The sequence below is a fragment of the Spermophilus citellus genome, assembly GCF_964194105.1.
Source record: "Spermophilus citellus genome assembly, chromosome: 3".
NCBI lineage: Eukaryota > Metazoa > Chordata > Mammalia > Rodentia > Sciuridae > Spermophilus > Spermophilus citellus.
In genome coordinates this window covers 91,158,879-91,168,420 of record NC_138184.1, presented here as the reverse complement: position 1 = coordinate 91,168,420, position 9,542 = coordinate 91,158,879, and the positions used below count along the sequence as shown (strand labels likewise).

At 52.9% G+C, this 9,542-nt stretch overlaps 1 long non-coding RNA gene across 2 annotated transcripts; it reads left to right on the top strand.

Moving 5' to 3' along the window:
- The first annotated feature begins 6,512 nt into the window (after positions 1 to 6,512).
- Positions 6,513 to 9,292, top strand: LOC308645762. 2 transcript variants are annotated; one of them, XR_014021277.1, is made up of 4 exons: positions 6,513 to 7,656; positions 7,859 to 8,240; positions 8,799 to 8,973; positions 9,152 to 9,292. It is a non-coding gene; the product is annotated as an uncharacterized lncRNA (long non-coding RNA). The 2 variants fall into 2 exon arrangements; XR_014021278.1 differs by having other exon boundaries at positions 6,513 to 8,240.
- Positions 9,293 to 9,542: the final 250 nt, after the last annotated feature.

Genomic DNA, 9,542 nt, shown 5'->3' with positions numbered 1-9,542 from the left:
CATTTTTAAACTGGGTTCCTTGTCTCCTTGTTGAGCTGTGCAGGGGACCTGGCTCAGTGCCCAGCCCCCCAGGATCGGTGCCCAGTGCCAGGGCAGTGTGCAGAACAAGTCCCTGTTCCTGGTCAGGTGAATGGTGTGCAGGCATTTTCTCCCAGGGTCACCCACCCTTTCGCTCTCTTGGTAGCGTCCTTTGAATCACAAGTAACTAATGTGAGGGGGACACGGCTCAGGGCTTGCACATGCTGAGCAGCCCTCCTGGGTACCCCTCTCCACGCACCACCGAGGGGCACCCTAGACCTGCCCCGCGCCCTGCTCTCTCCCCAATGGCTCTCCAAGTCCCCGTCTGCAGTTGAGGTGACCCATCAGCAGAATGACCCTGCGGGCAGCTCCACCCCACCGTGCGGTTTTTTGCCGGTTCCTCTTGCTACCGTGAGCGGTCTGAGGTGGGCATCCTCATGTGCACCACTCCACTCCTGTGCACATGCCCACCAGGCGGGCGGAGGTGGACATGGGAGGTCCCATGGCCTTGGGAGGGGCTGAGTGCTGGCCTCCATGCACAGCCCTGGCTGGCTCTACACCACTGCAGAATAGCCTCATGGTGGGGGAAGGATGGTGGGGACTCCCTCCAGGGGGCCTGGAGGCTATGCAGGTGCCCCACTCCCAGGGTGTCGCCCCCACACCCCAGCCACCCTGCCCTCCTCCCTTCTTCAGTAGCCTGTGGCCTGCAGGTGCTGTTCCCTCCCCTGGGACACCCTGAGCCTCCTTCCTGTCCCCTGGCCTGGTTTGTCACAGAAGTCCAGCCCTCTGAGCCATCAGAGGGCCATCCACCACAGCAGCAGGACCAGGGAGAGCAGACCCTCTGCCCTGCTCTCCATCTGCATCCCCGCAAGAGTGGCACAAAGGTTAAGAGGAGGATTGCGAGGAGTGTTTGTAAAAGTCCAGGGAGGTCTTAAACAGGTGGACACCCCTGAAGCAGCAAGGAAAGGGGAGCCATGGGGCTCTGGAAATTCCAAGTTGACATAGAGAGCGACTTATTTGGAAAATGAAAGAACACACAGGAAAACTGCTGCGAAACAAGACAGACAGACCGCCTGACATGCAGGATGAGCCCTGGGCGACTGGGAGAGACAACGGGCGAAGACTCTGACGAGGTGAGCTGCAGGAAATCCCCACCGGGCAGCCGGAATGGTCCCGCCAGGGCTGAGGGGCACTGCCCACGGTACAGGGCTGCAGAGGCTGAGGTGGAAGGACAGCCTGGGTGGCACAGGGAGACTCTGCCCAAAATTAAAACAGCCAGGTGCGGTGGGGCACACCTGTAATCCCAGCAGCTGAGGAGGCTGAGGCAGAAGGATCACAAGCCATCCCAGGGCCATCCACCCTCAACAGCAAGACCAGGGAGAGCAGGCCCTTCGTGCTGGGCCCAGTAGGTGACTTTTTGTTGTTCCTGCTTCCAGCGCTGGGGTGGAACCCAGGGCCTAGCTCGCACCAGGCAGACACTCTGCTAAACCTCACCCCCAGCACCCCACCATCCGTGACCTTCTGAAGGTTGAAAACCCCACCCTCATCGCTCACAGCTGAGCACTGGGCGGGTGGCGGGCCACAAGGGTTAGCTAGGCCTGTGCAGACCACAATGATGTCACTCCTGTCCCTATTCTCCACACCTTAATCATCCTGTTGCTTTGTCCCACAATATCCCCAAACCCTGTCCTGGGGCGGCATTTTGAGAGTTGGTCCCCCAGCTCCACTTGGGAATAAGCTCCTTTTTCCTTTTGCAAACCTTTCTCAGCCATGGGCACACCAAGTGGCCGGCAGACATTCACGAAGATGCCCGCCCTCTCAGCAGGTAGGGAAGGGACACAATGTCAATAATGCAGTGACACTTTGTTCCCAGCATATATTGAAAAAATTAAGAAGGCAACACCCATTGCTGGCTGGAAGCTGGGCAGAGAGCACGTCCACCATCCCTAGTAAAGAGGCCAGGCACTGCCCGCAGGGGAAGAATCAAGTAAAATTTCCAATACAAGTATTTTTAAATACAAGCATCTTTGTCCCCGGGCCCTGTGATGCTGTGGCAGGAGTCCATCCCGCAGAGCGACACAGGACCAACGCGCAAGGACAGCAGTGTACCCTGAGACCATAATGCTTCAGACTCAAGTGAACCTGAATGACAAGGAGTAGCCCAAAAAGTGTTGTGCCCCGATTAGGGAAGTGCCTGACTCCCTCGCCTCCCCAGCTGCACTGTGCCAGGCTGGAGAAGCCTCCACTGGCTCCTCCTGGCGGCCTGGCTGGACTTCCCAGGAGTCCCTCCCACCTTCCAGGGTACAGTCTCTGCCCGGCCACCAGAGGGAGCTGTTTAAAACTAAATGTGATCCGGTCAAGCTCAGCACTGGGCCTTGCAGTGTCCTCCACAGCAGGCCCCATCGGCTCCTGCCTTCATCTCCCTGCCCTCCCAGCTTAACCCAAGGAGCCGGGAGACCAAGTGCAGGGTTGCTGTGTGCACTCACCACAGAGAAGCCCCTGCTCCAACCCCAGGGCCTTTGCACTTGCGGTTTCCTCCGCGGCTCCGACATCCCCCTAGCTCCCACCTCATCACTCCGTTGCCCACTATTGGTACCCTGGTCTGGTGCGTGAATCCCTAAAAGGCTGAGACGCCTGGCCTGGTCAATCCAGGCAGGGAGTCCAGGGAATCTGGCACTATCCTTAGGCACATAGAAGGTGCTCAGTGTTGCACATTCCCTGGCCTGAGGGGCTCAGGATCACCGAAGGCACCCTCTGTACAAATACAGAGCTTTCCCGCCTGCTGGTGACTCAACCAGGCCGGCTGCAGGGACTTTCCGGAGGGGGTGCCTGGGTCCCCTAAGCAGACGTGTGATTCAAAGAATGAGGCAAAAGACAGGTGGAGATGCCGGGGATTGAACCCGGGGCCTCATACATGCAAAGCATGCGCTCTACCACTGAGCTACATCCCCGCCCAGGTAGAGTGTGCGCCGGAGCCTGATAGGCAGCGGCCCAGGCCTGGAGCCCAGCCAGGCAGCGCCGCCCTCGCGGACCCCGCCCTGCGGAAGCCGAGAGAGCTCGCCATCCACAGAAGCCGCCCCGGAGAGGAGCTTGCATGGCCTGTCCTCGTTAGTATAGTGGTGAGTATCCCCGCCTGTCACGCGGGAGACCGGGGTTCGATTCCCCGACGGGGAGGCTGCTTGAGGCTTTTGCATTTTGAGATGCAGGTAGGCAGGACACGGTGTCACCCTTGTTTGCACCCATGACTGGGTGAACGCGGCCCTGCCGTTGGATTCCAGGCTCCGCGGGTCCCACCCAGTGGGGACCTGTCGCTCAGATAATGTGCATCCACCTAGACCTGCACTCGACCTCCCAACTGCGTGCCTCCACTGAGGTTTTACAAACCAAAGGCAAGTATGCATTAAGGGAAAGAGCAGTAACAAACCTCTACTGGTCCCCAAGTTGCCTTGCAGTCCTGTTCAATCACGCCTGCCCCACATCTCAGGTGGAGAAAACTCTGTTTCTTTTTACACTAAAATCACCCATGTAGACTCATATCTAATATTTGCAAAAAAGTAACTTCCAGGTGGATTGAATCAAAAGAGATTCAACTGGAGGGAAAATACAGTCCGGCTCATCAGCTCACAAGGAACCCAGCTTCCCAGCACAGAAGCAGAAAGGGGTTGGTTTGCTTTATTTTCAAGGGTCTTATGGGGCATTGTTTGCAATTCTAGAAGGGGCAGCAATCTGGACCCTAAATGGTCCAGAATGGTAAATGCTGTGTCTTTTTTTTTTCTTTCTTTCTTTCTTGTTGTCTTCGTTTTTTGGTAGCTATACCCTTGTACTAGTTTGGTCTATGTAGAAAATGTAGGTAAAAAATAAATTTCCTACAATGATTAAAAACAGACTGTAGGCAAAAGACTCTAAGGACTAATATCTTTGTTACAGACACCATTTATTCAAAATAAAAAGAAGGAAAGAAAAGACAAATAATTTATTCAAATCATTAAGAAAAATCCTAAAATACCTGTAGACCAAGAGTCTACAGGCAATGAACGCACAGAAGAGGCTCCTACAAATATTTAAAACACATGGGAGGCCAGGCTGGTGGCCACCTGTGATCCTAGTGGCTTGGGAGGCTGAGGTAGGAAGATTGCAGCAGCTTCAGCAATTTAGCAAGACTCTGTCTCTAAGGAAAATATAAAAGGTCTGGAGATGGGGCTCGGTGGTTAAGTGCCCCCCAAGTTTGCCTGGTATCATAAAAAAAGGAAGTAAAACCATCAGTTCACACTTTCAGCCTTTGCTGTAAATAACTTTTTTTTTTTTTTTTTTTTTTTTTTTAGCTATGACTGAAATCCTGCGCAAAAAAAGGGGACTGGTGGTTTCCAGGGCCAGGGACAGAAATGAGGAGGCCCAGCCAGAGAATGCTGGAGCTGGATGGGGTGCCAGTGGCACCACACAGAGGATGTACCCAGTGCTCCTGCTTCTTTTCCCTTGGCGAGGCTGAGTCCCGTGAGCCACACCTCAGGACAAAAAATGACTTGTTAATCAAGACTTGTTTGGGGAAGAAAGGAGTGAAATGGAGAAGCCAGAATCAATAGCTCAACGCTTCCGAGGGCGCTTCCAGGTCTCGCGTACCCCATGCTCTGGCCTTACAACCCCGAGTATGGAATTGAGCTTTTAGTGCTAAGATCTTAATACAAAAGGGAAAACCTGGGCACAAGGGCACAGCGCTACAGGCTGGAAAACGGTTGAATTAACTCCTACGTATCAGGTGATGATGGGCCCAGGCCCTTGAAGTTAAGATGTTTTCTTTCAAAACACACATCTTTATTTTATATATATATATATATATATATATATTTTTTTTTTTTTTTTTCTTTTGCAGTATGGATAATTTTTTTTCTCACTTTCTTTATTTCCGTTGGGGTCTGTTTGGGGGAGATAAGTTTTGTCTTCTTTTTTGGGGAACTGGTAATAGAACCCAGGGCAGGTGCATATTTAAGGCAAGTGTTTTGCCACCGAGCTACATCCCAGACCCAGTCCTGAGAACATACTAGGCAAATGTTCCGCTGTTTTCTTTTTTTAATTTTTTTAAATTCTATTTACTTATTTGTTTGTTTGTTTGTTTTTGTGCTTGTAGATGAACAGCATGTGTTTATTTATTTTTATGTGGTGCTGAGGATCCAACCCAGGGCCTCACATGTGCTAGGTAAGCGCTCTACCACCCAGCCACAACCTCAGCCCCAGTTTTATTTTTACTTTCTTTGACACAAGGTCTCACTAAATTGCCCAGATTAGCCTTGAACTTGGGATTCTCTTGCCTCAGCCTCCTAAACATCTGGGATCATGATGTGTGTGCCTCTGTGCCCAGCCCAAGTTAATTGTTTTGATAATCATTTTTCCTAACACAGAGGATTTTATTGGGAACTAGTGTGTTTTATGGGATGAAGAAAACTTTTCTGAAGTTCAGCAATTGCTTTCATTTTATTTATTGAAAAATTAATGTTGCTGCTTTTGGTTAAAAACATAGAACATGATCAAATTGTAACAAAGATGATCTGTCCGTCTCTCTCCATGTGGCTTTCCATGAACGTGTATCCACAGAAGTAAGGCCTAGAGGGATGTTCAACTAACCACCCTCGAAAGCTGCTTCCTGTAGCAGGACATGGGCACTTCCTGGCCCATAGTGTCAGTTTTCTGATAGTGATCTGATCAGTTTTCTGCTTCTTGATAGTAATCACGTTTTGATTTAAAAAATCAAATCATAAAAATTAAATAATAGGATTGGGGTTGTGTCTCAATGATACTGCGCTAGCCTAGCATGCATGAGGCACTAGGTTCAATCCCTTAGCACCACATAAAAATAAAATAAAAGATATTTTGTCCACCTAAAAAACTAAAAAATAAATGTTAAAAAAATAAATAAATAAATAATATACTGGGCACAGTGGCCCACTCTTCTAATCCCAGCGGCTCAGGAGGCTGAAACAGGAGGATTGCAACTTCAAAGCCAGCCTCAACAAAAGCGAGGCACTAAGCAACTCAGTAAGACCCTGTCTCTAAATAAAATATAAAATAGGGCTGGGAATGAGGCTCAGTGGTCGAATGCCCCAGAGTTTAATCCCTGGTACCCAACAACAACTACAAGATGTCATTTAGGGGAGGATCTTGAGATTGTTAGCATGTGGAAAGTGCTCCTGCAGATCATTCTAGGTTGGGGCAGGTCCTAAATGCCCTTAGAAGAGACAGGAAAAGAGAAAGCAGAGAAATGGAGAGGAGAGCTATGGGAAGAAGGACGCCAAGGGTGGACCCGTGTCCACAGGCTGAGGTCCACCTAGGACTGTCTGCCCACCTCTGCCAGAACCTGGGGAGAGGCCTGGAGCTGATTCTCCCTCAAAGCTTCCAGAAGAAAGCTGCCAGCACCTTGCCTTTAGACTTCTGTCCTCCAGAACTGTACAAGAATAAATCCCCATTGCTTTCTGCCACCCGGGTGGAGATATTTGTTACTGCCATCTAACCCACTTATGTCACAAGTATTGAGGGCCTTCTGTGTGCTGAGCTTTGAGTTGGTGGATTGTTAAGTGAGAAAAACAGGGGACGGGTTGGATGTGAATTGCTAGCCTGGCTGTTTGGAGCTGGATCTAGCAAGACCTGACACCCATATCAGAAATGAAAACATTGAGCTGAATGCCCAGCCAAGGCCATCTGCAAGGCCTCTTCTAGAGGCTCTTCAGATGGGGACACCAGAGCACAGGGCCTCCTATTTCTCCAAAATCATTTCCAGGATGATTCCCCTGAAAGCACAAATCTTCCCCTCTCCGGGAAAATCCAGCGTATGGATGGGCGGGTGTCCTGCAGCCTGGGTGGGTCAGTCTTGAAAAAAATAGCAGAGACGGGGCTTAAAGAACACACACACATTTCCCCACAGCTCTGGGGCTGCCAGTGGCCCGGGCTTCTTCTCGCCTTCTCTCCTTGGCCTGCCACCGGCCACCTTCTCTCTGCTATTTCCCTGCAGGTGAATCTATCCTAATCTCCTTCTTGTGAAGACACTGGCCATCTTGGATTAGGGCCCACCCTCAGGTGCTGCCTGAAGTAGTGGGTTCTTTAAAGGTCCTGCCTCCAACTGCGCTGTCACATGCTAAGGAACCAGGGTTAGGCCTTCTACATATGAATTGTGGGGGGACATCATTCAGCCCATAACACTGGATTTGGGGACACACAGAAGACTGCTGGCTTCAAGATGTGCAGGAAAGTGGCTGTGTCTGCGTTTCCATTTGGAAATCCAAGGGGTGTCTCAAAAGGCGACGTGTTTGTGACTGAAGTCTTGACAGCTTTGCTGCCCCAGGGCCTCCAGTTTCTGGTCAGGGCTGGCCATTCCCAGCAGACCCCCCAGCCCAGGTGTCATGCTCCCTGACTCTTCCTGAACCCGGGCTCCATGCCCATGAGTTCCCAGCTCCTCCCTGGCCTGGGACACCCCCTGCTCTGGCTTTACCACGCCCTCAGCCTCCTCGCTGGTGTCCCTGCAGCCACCCTGGTGGCTCCTGTCCATTCTCCAAACTGCAACCAGAAAAACACCCAGAGGTAAGTGTCCCCCACTCCAGTGGCTTTCCAACCAGCACCCAGAGGAAAATCCAGCCCTGTTCCCAGGCCTTGCAGGTGAGTGGGATGCGGCCTCTGCCCCACTGGGCCTCGACGTCTCCACCGGGACCACTCTCCTGTTCCTGCCAAGGCTACGCCTTTCCAGTCTCGGGAGCCCAGCTGACCCCCTGCCCGGCCTCCTCCTCCTCGGCCTCTGCTGTCCCCTTCTCCTGCCCCCGCCCCAGCGTCTAGCACCAGGATTTGTCTTCCTTCTCGGCAGGCACTGCCCACTGGACAGCTGCTGCCTGTTCGCTGGTGGAGCAAACGCACGTCCAGTAGGTGCCCAGCAAACGCTTACTGAGTGACTGAGACGGGGAAGGGGCTCCCGCGGCGAGGGGCGGCCGCCCGGGCCCAGGCTGGGCGCCCACCTGTGGCCCTGCTCCCACGCGGGCCGAGCGGCGCGCTCAGGGGCGGCGGCCCTTTCCCCGAGGACCGCCCTGGCTCAGTCGGCCTCCCGCGGCACCGCGCGCTGCGGGCCGGGGCGCGACGCTGTTCCCCGCGGCGGCGAAGCGACCTCCGTCCGTTCCCCCAACAAGCGTTAGTCCTGCGTCTGCTCCGTGCCGGGCGCCGGGGGATCCGGCGGGGACAGTGCTCAGTGCCTGGTGCGCGTTAGCCGGGGACACGCTGGATGGACAGGGACACAGTGCGCCAGGGGGACGTGAGGGAGGCCAGACCCGGGGAGGCCACGGGGGCGGCACCTGGGAGGACGGGGGTCGCAGAACGCGGAGGAAGAGAGGTGGCTTCCAGTGCCCCGCGCCTCCGCGTACACAAGGAGGACGGCAACGCATCCCAGCAGCACCGGCCGCCGAAATAGCTCAGTTGGGAGAGCGTTAGACTGAAGATCTAAAGGTCCCTGGTTCGATCCCGGGTTTCGGCAGCTCGTTTTTTTTCCGTCTCTGCGCACGGCAGAAGCAGAGCAGCGCCTGCTCAGCCTATCCCAGTTCGTCAAGGGGCGCGATTTCTTTATTATGAGACCCCCTCACCCCATGGCGGTTAGAGGTCCTGCGACTCCTGGTTTGGTCAAGTTGCACGAGGACCAAGGTTTCCCTGGTTTATCTCTTAAGCACCTATTCATCCCTGGCATGCGTTTGTTGATGTCTGCTCGTGAATTTTTTGCTGTTTTTTTTTTTTTTTAAATTTCTGCGTTTTAAATTCTCCAGGCTGACAAGGACCGAGCAAAAAACGGCCACCTTAAAATGCCATTTAGCTAAATCCGACTTATTTTGCAAGAAAATAAAAAGGTTTAACCCCCTGGAATGGACGGGAAGGGGCAGGGGAGACAAGTTACCTTAAAGAAGAGTTCCAGGGAGGATATGGCAGAACTCGTCCTCGTTAGTATAGTGGTGAGTATCCCCGCCTGTCACGCGGGAGACCGGGGTTCGATTCCCCGACGGGGAGGCTGTAACGTTTTGATGGTGGAACGACGTCTTTTTCATCCTGACCTTGGCGGTCTTGGTGGCTGACCTGCTGCTTAGACCCTGTTACATGCAACTTCCTGAGAGCTTGGTCACAGGACCTTGGCGGTCTTGGTGGCTGACCTGCTGCTTAGACCCTGTTACATGCAACTTCCTGAGAGCTTGGTCACAGGACTGCAAGAAAGACCATAGTCCAGCTGCGCTGGAAAGCTGATCTTGCATCCTTGCAGGGAATAGGCCAGAAAAAGGTCCTCGGTTTGTGAGATGGACAACTGGACTTCTGGGGCTGACATTTCTTGTCTTGCTCCAGCCCCTGACTTTGGAAGATGCTTATGAACTTGACACATTTTCTCCCCCTAAAGCAGTCAGACTCTGTGACCTTAAAGCATCACCGGTGTGCAGCTGCTGCACCCCACAGGCAATAAACAAACTCTTTACAAGATGCCATTTATTTTCGTCATAATATGGGAGCCAAAGCCATAGTTGAGA